Raw genomic sequence first — 10,661 nt, forward strand, 5'->3', positions numbered from 1 at the left:
TGGCTTTCACATGAGGTCTTAACAGTGGAGGAAAACAAGTATTCAAGGGAGTAAAGGTCACCTAAATCTTTCCGTGAGACAAACTAGCAGTTCTACATCACAATATAAAATGCTTTCAAGTGACTGCTGCAATGGGTGGACTTTAATTTAAAGCACATTTACAGCTTATGCAACTTCATTAACACTTTTGAGGCCTTAATTTTCAACTGATAAAACAAACAAATTAAACAGCATTATATCGCTCTAATTGCTGTGAGCCTCCATAAGCACAATATATATGAATTATCATTATATTAATTACCTTTAATAAACATACAGTTTGCTTTATACAACAAAAATTGCATTGTGCATAATTAAACGATAAAAGAAAAATTAAATAATACGAAAATAGATGCATAATATGATCGTACAAATCACACGCAAAACGGCTATCAAACTGTTTAATGTCCTCTATTATCAGTGATGAAATACTGCACAAAATTTTATTGAATGTTTTTGAAGCAGAAATCGCTGAAATAAACAGCAGTTCATTTATCGTGTGCATATATTTTATTGATGTCAGTTTTTTTAGATCCTGTAAAACAAATTCTGACCACAAGAGCCAATGACTGTTTTAATATTCACTTTGTGAAAAATTCAAAATTCTAAATAAAATGTTTAAATATACGACACCACTCTTGATATTTATTAATCAAATTAATTTATGTTGTGTGCCTAACTGATTAACGCTTATTTTTTGTATGAACTTGTAGCTTCAATTATATTTGTAATTAAATAAATAGCAAAAACTGCATCGCACACTATAGGCATGACATATAATTTTATCTTACACTGTAAATAATATTGTATTGTATTATACTACACGGTTGCATTTAATTACTGCTTTAACATTTTATTTAAATCGTTATTGATAAGCATCTTTGTAATTTATATTAAATGTTGCATAAAAGGCGTTTGTAAGATCGCTGAATAAATATGATTGAAAAATACGAACATTTTATATTAAAATTAAAATGCTCCTGCAAATAAAAATTAATCGCGCCGCACTAGAAAATATTAAACCTATAAATCATAAACCATAATTAAATCTAAGTATTTTTCACATATACGCATTTGTTCTTAATTATTTTCATGCCTCTTTCACTTAAAAAAGTTTGTTGACTCCACAAAAGTTGAGCCATTTACTCTACGAGGATTTACTGTACGCTGTGAGTTCAGACTCCCTTTTCTGCAAGCTACATTACAGTTCCTCTCTTTTGCCAGATCGTACACCTAAAATGGACGCTGATGGCTTAGAGTTATCGATGGCTAGGACCAGCTAAGGGTCACAGCTGTGCAGTTGTGCTCTCAGAAGAGAAAAGGCAAATGGATCCATCTTTGGCAGGGTGCCAGGAGACTTCTTAAAATACAGTGAAGGCCTTGATTTAAAATAAGCCACACCATGTCAAAAGGAAACTGCGTCATTACGCAGCAACGGCTGGTGAGATAAACAACCCGCCATTTACAGCAGACGATGGCAGGTGCTGCTGTCGTACAGAGCAATGCTTTGAAATATGCTCAGATTCTACTCTATATTTGCACAGAAATAACCCAAGAAATATTTCCACTATAGCTCAGGAAGCATTAGAGTCTAGATGAAAGCCTGTTTTCCCCAGACATCATCATGACGTTAGACCTCGTGACTGCACTGTGGGTGGAGACAATGATTCAATAGAAAAACAGGATGAAGATTCAGAGCCCTTCTCACATCAGCATTTTCCGGCTAAGCCTCAAGTGAAAGTTACGAGATCCATATCCATGATTATCTTATGAAGAGATCAAAAATCTGTGTTAATAAAAAATGATTGCTGCTCAGGAATGAATGACAGGAGTGCATTTGATTAGCCACTTCTCAACATAACATCATGCATTGCAGGCCAGAGCTCAAGCTCTGTAAATACTGGTGTGTGCAGTGGACTGATATCTCCCTCAGGCAATCGTATTCACTCACTACAGCACCTTAAAGCATTCCTAGGATTGCTTTTCTCAACTTTAAACGTGCCCAAATGTGCGGTAATGAACAGGTCAACACAGATCTTACCATTTGGGTGAGTACACTCCAGGGTCAAAGACATGAAGGCATGATAGGTTGGAAGAAACCATGATTCTCCTGTGAAAATGAAAGAAAAAAGCATTAGCAAACAACTTTGGCCTTGGCAATGGTCAAGAAACACATTAACTTGTTGCACACACAGAAAACAAGCAGAATAAGAAACTGAAATGACAACAATTTAATTAAAAACAACTTTCCTTTTGTTTAGTTAATAACAGTCACTAACTTTGCACGATATTGTTCAAATATATGCCTGCAATTATGAGTGAAAGAATCTGAAAGCAAATAATTAATAGTGATTCATCGTTCCTAAAAAGGTTCAAGCTCTAGTTGTTTGCTATAATAGTGAGTTTAACATAGCTGATTTCAAATTTGAGAAGCGCAAATGAGGAATAACTTTGTTTTAAAGTTGCATTAAGTATGCATTACCTTAATTTGTAAACTGCACACAAACAGCAATGATCACACAAATTCTCATCCAATTATTACTGTGGTCACTATTACAAATAACAAGAAATAATCAATATTTTTTTTTTGATTATTTATGACTACATGCAAAACAAAAATAAAAATCTGACACTACCATTATTTTGTTTTGTCCAATAGAAGCAAAAAAACAACAAGTGCTACTCATATTCTGCTTTTATAAAGGTACCGTTGAACCGACATTCGCTAATTTATCACTACAAAGTTATTGCAAGAGGAATTCATGACTTTAAAATTCAGTTTTGCGCATTTTTCTTACCTTTCTAATTGCAATTCCAATTATTTTTGTCAGACCCTGGATCAGGTTTGGGACAGGCCTGCAGAAATATTGCATGTTTTAAGTGTGGCTGCACACTCGAGTGAAAACATCGTCAACAAGCACTCAAAAACCATTAAAGAATATGACAAGAAGAGACTAAAGGAGCTGTCTGACAGCAGACGAGTATGCACTAAGTAGGTGATAATGAAGAGATCTGTCCAGGCTGGTCACTGATATGGCAAACAGATAAACATCACAGACTCAGCGAGTGAAAGTAACTTGTAATGTCAAAGTGTCGCTTGGAGCACTTTTAGAAGCCAAAGTTAATATTTTCTATAGCCTGAAACCAAAAAAGGGGACTGTGGAAAGTGTACTACAGCTGCTCGGATTTTTTAACGATAATAATACAGCGAATCTCGTTGCTTTGGTGCAACAAAATTAGTTTTTAAAGCTGTTAAAAGTTAATATTCCAGGGAAGTAGTGTTTCATCAGCGCCACTGAACAACACGTTGCTGTTTATAAAAATAAAATTGCTGTTAAAATACGAGACTTTATGTTACATCGTCTTGAAGACCACTAGATAACAATAATTGTGGTATTAGGATACATGTTATTGGCTTTTACTATAGCTTAGAACTGAGTCTCAAGCAAGAAAGCTACAAAAAGTCATAACATTTGTAACACACTTCGAATAATGCAGTTTATTAAATCTGATTACTTTTCAGGGGCATTTATTCAAAATCTAATTGTCAGCTATTTATACAAAAATATAAACGGAATTTTACAGTTTCGAATTTTATTTTCAGCATTAGTTCATGTTAAAAAAGATTTCGTGTTCACACTGTTGCCTTCTCAATGCAATTGCCAAGTGTTAAGAAATACTGAACATTTATGAGCAACAGCTTTTATATTTCGTCACACCTCTTGTAAGATATTGCAATTACCCAAGAGAAATGCACCGAGTCTGTGCAGTAACTGCAAGTATATTCAATAGTACAGTCTTCAAAAGATGAAGGCTTTCCATAAATGCTATATTTAATGACACGTCTAAACAAATTATAAAAATACAAGTCTTTCAAGGTCTGATGCTATTTTTATAACATGCAGATAGATTGTGGTTCTTTACAGCAATTTTTGGGATATCCTGCAAGCGTTTGGCAGCGATGAATCAGACAAAATGGCTACCAAGCATCCCAATAACAGACAGATTTATGCAGCAGTAGAGGAATAAGTCTGGAGAAAACTACCAACAGGTCAAGAATTGCATAAAGGCATTGCAACTGTTCAGCTACCGGGTCGCAGTGACCCAATGTTGGTATCTAGTGATTTAATAATCATCCAACTCACAAATGCACTAATTTTAATTTGAATAAATGCACAAAAGAGTGAACGTTCTACATCCCTTCTTTGTGTTTTAAATGCTTGGGCATGTTATGCGATTTAAAAACAGCGCATCGCCATCTTTCCCACTGTTTTTTTTCCCTTGCACATATTGATTCATATACGTCATGAGTAACAGCAGCACTTTAGCAGCCATCTTGCCCCAAAACAGCAGACACTGGAAGGAGGGAGGAAGGCTCTCCAAGTCATATGACAGCACTGCCTGTAGACAACCGCAGTGACAGAGCAAAAGCGTCTAGACGAATCTGAGGCAGCAGCAGATCAGGTACACTGGCATTGTCGCACACAACTTTCTCTGATTCCACATTGTTTGCTATTTTGTTAAAGCCTCATTTGCTGTTTTTTCCCTTTCTCTGCATTCTAAAATTTAAAGCTTTTTCTTTTGTAGTGGGGAACTGTTTCATAATTGACCTCTTCAACCATGACAAGACACTGTACAAACCAAATTAAAAACAAAATTGGGACATTTACAAATGTACAAAATATTGCAGCTTGGACTAGAGTGTATATGCATAATTGTGGCAATAAGTAGCAAGAATGTGCTATTTAGTGCACAGATGCAGACAGATTTAAAGCGAAATTTTAATATTTGTGTTATGAATTTTTGAATGTAGTGTCAGTGAAACTCTGTACAGTGTAAATTCATATGTATTTTTCTTTATCAGCATGAAAAAATGTTTTACTGTACTTTGGAGCTACTTGAGGTGAAGTTCAAGATGTTTTCTGTAATAATTTAGAATTAAAATGACAGCAAAAGCACAGAAAAAGTGTGTTTTTTAAGGAGGTAATCAGTCAGCCAATGAATAAAGAAGCAAATTCAAATGCTTCCCTTTAGCTCACACAGTCGAAAAGCGAATACACAACTGTCTGAATCTACATTGTGCACAACAACCAACCTTTCTGTGCTCTTGCAGGCTGCCTCCTGGTTGGTGCACTCCTCTTGAACTCTAGAAAGCTGGAGGATGATCCCCTGCAGAGCATAAACAGGGACAGAAAAGAAGAAAACAAACTTTCATACAGGGGTTCATATTACATCACTCCAAGGCCACATATGTTAGTTTACATTAGTGAATGGCACGTGTGCTTTTAAAAATACATTGTTCGGTGCTTTGTAATCACAAACTGACTCGGTAGTGCAGCTGAAAGGGTTAAACCGAGAATTAAAGAGTCCTCTGAAGGCAGGTTTGGCCCCTCAGGTGTATGCTAACAGGTAGCTTAAGCGCGCGTGGGGCTAATCAACAACCTCACGTCAGCAAAGGTGCGTCACCTGCGCGTGTTCCTGAAGTACAGTGAATGAGCTAAAGTCGTCACAACAACATAGCCACAGTGTGGTATTAATTTAAAAATTATTTCATTTAACACAACATGCGTTATTTTTAAAAACCGAGCGGGCTATTTGTAGTTTCTTACGTAAAACGGGCCCATTTAAATCTATAAAATTGTTCGTTTCTTCTTGTTTTTTCTTGACAAAAACACGCTGCTAACATTCACAAATAAACACCGCTGCCCAAAAATAAAAGTCATGGTGTAGTGGTGCAGTATCCACTATATGTTAGACAGCTTGCACTCCGGCGCTCGCCTTACCTGCCTGAACATAAAGAGCTGTCTGCTGATAGACTGCAGGAGAAAAAACTTTCACAGCGTTTATCTAAAAAAAAAAATATTTCGGCTGAGCGTAGCGACTCGTGGGCGAAGGCGTCTGAGGAGGACGGCAAAGATTTCCCTTTTTCCAGCCGGCGGCTTCCCGGTGAATGAGCGAAGAGACGCAAAACTCCATTTCCAATTTTATCAATTTCAGACACACTCCAGACAGTCTCCGAACGGTTACGTGCTTGGTGCTCTCGCGCGTGCACGCCGAATGGCGCGGGAAGCGATGATAACAGATCCGGAGTGACAGCGCGGGCGACCAATCGCAGAGAGGGAGTCGGTTCCGGCGACCAGTCAGAACGGCCGATAAGTGTAAGCCCCGCCCATCCGCCTCCTCAGCCGTCTGTTGACAGTGCACTGAATAAAACAGTCTGAGTTAAGCAGTTCATTGCACTGAGATGTGGGTCACTGACTGCAGCCTATTCACTGTGGGAAAATGGCAGGGATGCAGGCTATCATGTATTACAGATGAATCATATATAATTGCCTCAGACATGCACATAGAATTAGAATAAGTGTACATATAAGAGATGTGTATTCCACATGTTTTACTAATATAGGTATGTATATGTATTTATGTATGGTGCATGACTACATACAGTTGACTGCAATAGATAGATAGATAGATAGATAGATAGATAGATAGATAGATAGATAGATAGATAGATAGATAGATAGATAGATAGATAGATTACTAACCAATTCCTAAGGGAAATTGCAGTTTTAGAGTAAGCTCATCCCAAGAAATCATTAAAACAAATAAAGGAGCTACAACTAATAATATACTACAGCTCTGGTACATTTTTAGTGGTAAGCTTGTGCTAAGGCGTACATATGCTATAGAGCCGGGCGTAGTATTGTTCTAAAATAGAATAACTTGCTCCTCTGCATTATACATGCTCACAATAGAAGCTCAACTAATCCCTTATGTAGGGAAGTTGTGGGATTCAGCTACATGTTCGGAAATCTGCCTAAAGCAAATCTTCTTGGTTGAGTTTTAATGTATGGCTGCATGGTAACTTGCCCTCATTTCGAAAAATTGTTCAAACTTAGGCTCCAAATCAGTGTCAGAAGGTCTTAGCTGAAAATAACATATAGCCTATTTATATTTTAAAAAACAAACTTTCTTTCATTCACAAAATAATCTCTTGCAGGCCCTTACAGCCGTGTTTCACAGCTCTAGTATCACTTTCTCAAGACAGTTGCTGATCCTCATGAACTGACATCAAAACCTTATTGTCTCACACAGAACAACTTCCAAGTTGGCATTGAAATTCTGTCAAAGCCTACAGAAGGCATACAGGCAAGTTTGTTGTAAAGAACCGCTGTCCTTTGGATGGAAAATAACAAGTCTTGTCTCCTTCGGCTTTGCACCCTTTAATTTGCATTGTTATGGAAAACCGCTGGATTTGGATAGAGCACAGAATCATTGAGGTCACCATAATAGAGTGTGACAGCTCCCCTTTTCAAATCTATTTGGAAGTTAAATCAAAATTCCTGGGAAAGTGAATCCAAGAAGCATAGAAATATCTTATAAAGCTTTGGAAACAGATGTTTTGAATGGACATTTTATAGGGTGTGGATTGTATATTGATATGAATTGCACCTGCAGAGTTTGAGAAGCAGAAACATCAAGCTTTAATGAGTTTAGAAAGAATTTCACAGTCTCCAAAATAAGCAAAAATGGACCCTTGCTATTTTTTTATTTTTGTTTTAACTTGTACACTATTAAAAAATATTGGCTTGATGGCCTTCAATGCAGTAGTGCCTTCATGCAATATACAAGGTTATGTCTGTAAGGTTGCAATACTGTGTATAAATTGCATTTCATATTACTTTAAAATTGAAAAGGAAAACATATGCCAACTCAACATTTTGCCCGTTCAGTCCCTGCAGTCCATTAGAATTCACAGACTGTCTTTCACCAGGAAAGTCCCTTTACGCTTTCTCAAATTAAAAATCTCACGGCTGATCCCCTCCATCGCCCTGGCTTTCAGATATTGACCTTGTGGTGCTACAAAATAGCTTCTTCCTCACTGCGGGACCCCATAATGAGCCAATACAATGAGGCTTCAGTTCACTGCTCACCTCTCTTTGGTGTCTCTCGGGGTCTTTGTTGACGTTTGTCAGCCCAGGAGGAATCTGGGGGTTACAATTCTGCTGTAGTCTAACGGTAGACTCAGACACCAACTTTGACTCCCAGACTTAAGCACAAAAGAGGAAAAAATTTGCTCAGAGATAAACAGGCTTTGACCTTACAGGGAAGAAAAATCAAAGGAGTGACTTGAATAAAGATTAGGCCACATTTTAAATTTCAGTCAAAGTGACCAAGGTTTGGAAAGGGCAAGCATTTGTACGTTGGCCATCTTGGCTATAGCAACCAAATCAAAAACCAAGAATAGTTCATATTTTGGAATTTTTAGGGTTTGATGAATGCAGTGATGCAAGTTCTGAAACCTGCCCAAGATGTTAAAGAAAAGTGGGGCTTATAGGAGTGAGTGAAATTCGGTCCATACAGATGTTTCACACTCATGTCATCTCAACAAACAATACCACACTTAACAAAAACGCCTGACTGTGAAGCAGATCAGACACTCGACTCTGGAAACAATCTGTGAGCCCTGAACCAAACCAGTCAACCCTGCATGATGATAATCCCAAACTAATACAGTACAAAAATAAATACAGTAGGGCTACACTAATGTGTCTGTGTAAGAGGAAATGTACTTGCAAATGTGTGTAAAGCATGCACAAATAAATCAGACTGTGATATTGTTTTAGTAATAATTTAGTATTGCAATAGCATCATTTTTAATATAAAGATCTGCATAGTATTTAATCAGTATGATCTACCTTCTCAGTTTTAGTCTTGTGCAATCTGGTAGCAATTACATATACATTATCCTTACTGAAACTCTGTTATCCTATCCTTGTGCCCTGGTGTTTAAGAAACCTAATATTAATTCAGTCCCTCCTTAACACTGGGAAAGCATATCCGGTTGTAAATTGAAGAACAATTTTTAAAATAATTACTAATATACACAGTGGAGTCCAAAAGCCGAAGACCACTAGTGACAATATGTCTATTTTGCATTTGTTTCAGATTTTCTAATTACAATTGATAACATCAGTTCATAAATTTGGGTGAAATTTGAATCTTTGGTAAATGCACATGAATTACAGAATGTCTTAGTATTTGGTTAGCCCTCTCTTTTTCTTTGATATGAACTTCCCAAGTTTGTGCACAACCTGATAACACATGTTATCCCAGCAGGATTTGATAATGCTCCAAAGAGCTTCTTGCAATATCAGGTATGTTTGGTTTTCTTAGACTTCACTCCCCTAGAAATGTTCTGTGGGTTTGAGGTCCATTAGAGTGAGCACTCCTTGGTCTGCTTTTGTCTTCAAGTAGTTCTTGCAGAGCTTAGATGTATGTTTTGGGTCATGATCATGCTGCAGAATCCTTCTCCACAGACATGTAAGCAGAGCATGTAGCATGTCTCTGTTAAATGGAGTGCTACTCTTCCTTGGTCAATTTCTAGTTAATGTGGTTCTGTAGTCCAACTTTATAGTAGCACAAAATAAAAACCCTACACATGAATATTCTCATCACCATGTCTCACTGTGTTTGATACACTATGGTATCATTCTCTCTCCTGTTTGTCTCTCTACATACACTCTTCTGTCAGCGGTACATCTCCAGCTTGGATTCATCGGTAAATAGCAGTTTTTTTCAGTCATCCTCTGTAAGATGCTGCTATATCTTAGCCAACCCAAAGCATTTAGCTCTGTTTCCCACTTGGTTTGTTCAAAGACACTCATCCTCTGAGACCACTCAGCCTTAGTTCTACAAGATTTTTGCTGTTTGGAGTCTTACGTTCTTTTTTAAGTAAACTCTGTTTCTGTTATGAAGCTGCTTTCCTATCTGTCAATGAGCACAGCTTGATTTATTGATCTTCCTACAGTGTACTCACTTCTGGTCTGTCCGCTTATGCTTTGGATATAGCTAATCTAGCTTCCACTAAGTGTCATCTGCTGTCCCCGTAGAAACCTTCTACGTAGCCATACTTGAAAATGAGAAAGTCCCTCTTTGCTGAGAATAGCAATTTTACCTCTAATACTTTCATTTCGTTTTGACGCCATGCTTCTCGCTTTCACAATGTAAGCAATGTTGAGGCACCGCCATTATTCTAACAATCAATCAATTAAAGTTTGTTTATATAGCCTTTAACAACAGCACAATGGGTGACCAAAGTGCTTCACAGTGAGAAACAAGAGATCAGGTAAACAATGGCTGCAAGTTGGTTTAAAGCTGCAGGATAAAGTAGAATAAAGTATAAAAATCAGGAGAGAAAGTACACAAGAATGAAAAAATCTTTCTTCCTTTGCATGGATGAAGCAATAATGACAATGCTGTTCTGTTGTATTGAATGCCCTTCTTAATAAAGGTTATCATAAAACAAGTATCAATCATTCACTTCTATTCATGCTTTGTAAAACCTTGTTTCCAATTGAACTTAGAAGTAGCGAAATAAACTCAGATTGATATATATTCATAGCACACCTATAGGTATTTTAGACTTCAAAACTTATAAAGGAAACGCCTTGATATGTATAGATAGAGCGTTTCAGTTTCTTGATTGACAAAATCTATTAATGAGGCATGCGTTTATGGAAGCATGTTTTAATCAGTTGCAGACATTTCCCAGTTGTGCAGACTGTGTTTGCTTGCATGACAAACACTTGCAATGAACTGCATGCAAAATACGGCACGCA

At 37.1% G+C, this 10,661-nt stretch overlaps 1 long non-coding RNA gene across 4 annotated transcripts in view; it reads right to left on the minus strand.

Annotated features, from left to right (window-relative positions):
* LOC129348008 (uncharacterized) overlaps window positions 1-6,096 on the minus strand; it is a 42,263-nt gene extending 36,167 nt beyond the window's left edge. For all 4 annotated transcript variants that reach the window (XR_008600415.1, XR_008600414.1, XR_008600413.1 and 1 more), the window contains exons 1-4: window positions 5,823-6,096; window positions 5,135-5,208; window positions 2,838-2,895; window positions 2,081-2,149 (exon numbers count right to left, since the gene is read on the minus strand). This is a non-coding gene — a long non-coding RNA (uncharacterized LOC129348008). The remainder of the gene's footprint in view (window positions 1-2,080; window positions 2,150-2,837; window positions 2,896-5,134; window positions 5,209-5,822) is intronic.
* Window positions 6,097-10,661: the final 4,565 nt, after the last annotated feature.

This window comes from Amphiprion ocellaris, chromosome 22 (assembly GCF_022539595.1).
Source record: "Amphiprion ocellaris isolate individual 3 ecotype Okinawa chromosome 22, ASM2253959v1, whole genome shotgun sequence".
NCBI classification, from domain to species: domain Eukaryota; kingdom Metazoa; phylum Chordata; class Actinopteri; family Pomacentridae; genus Amphiprion; species Amphiprion ocellaris.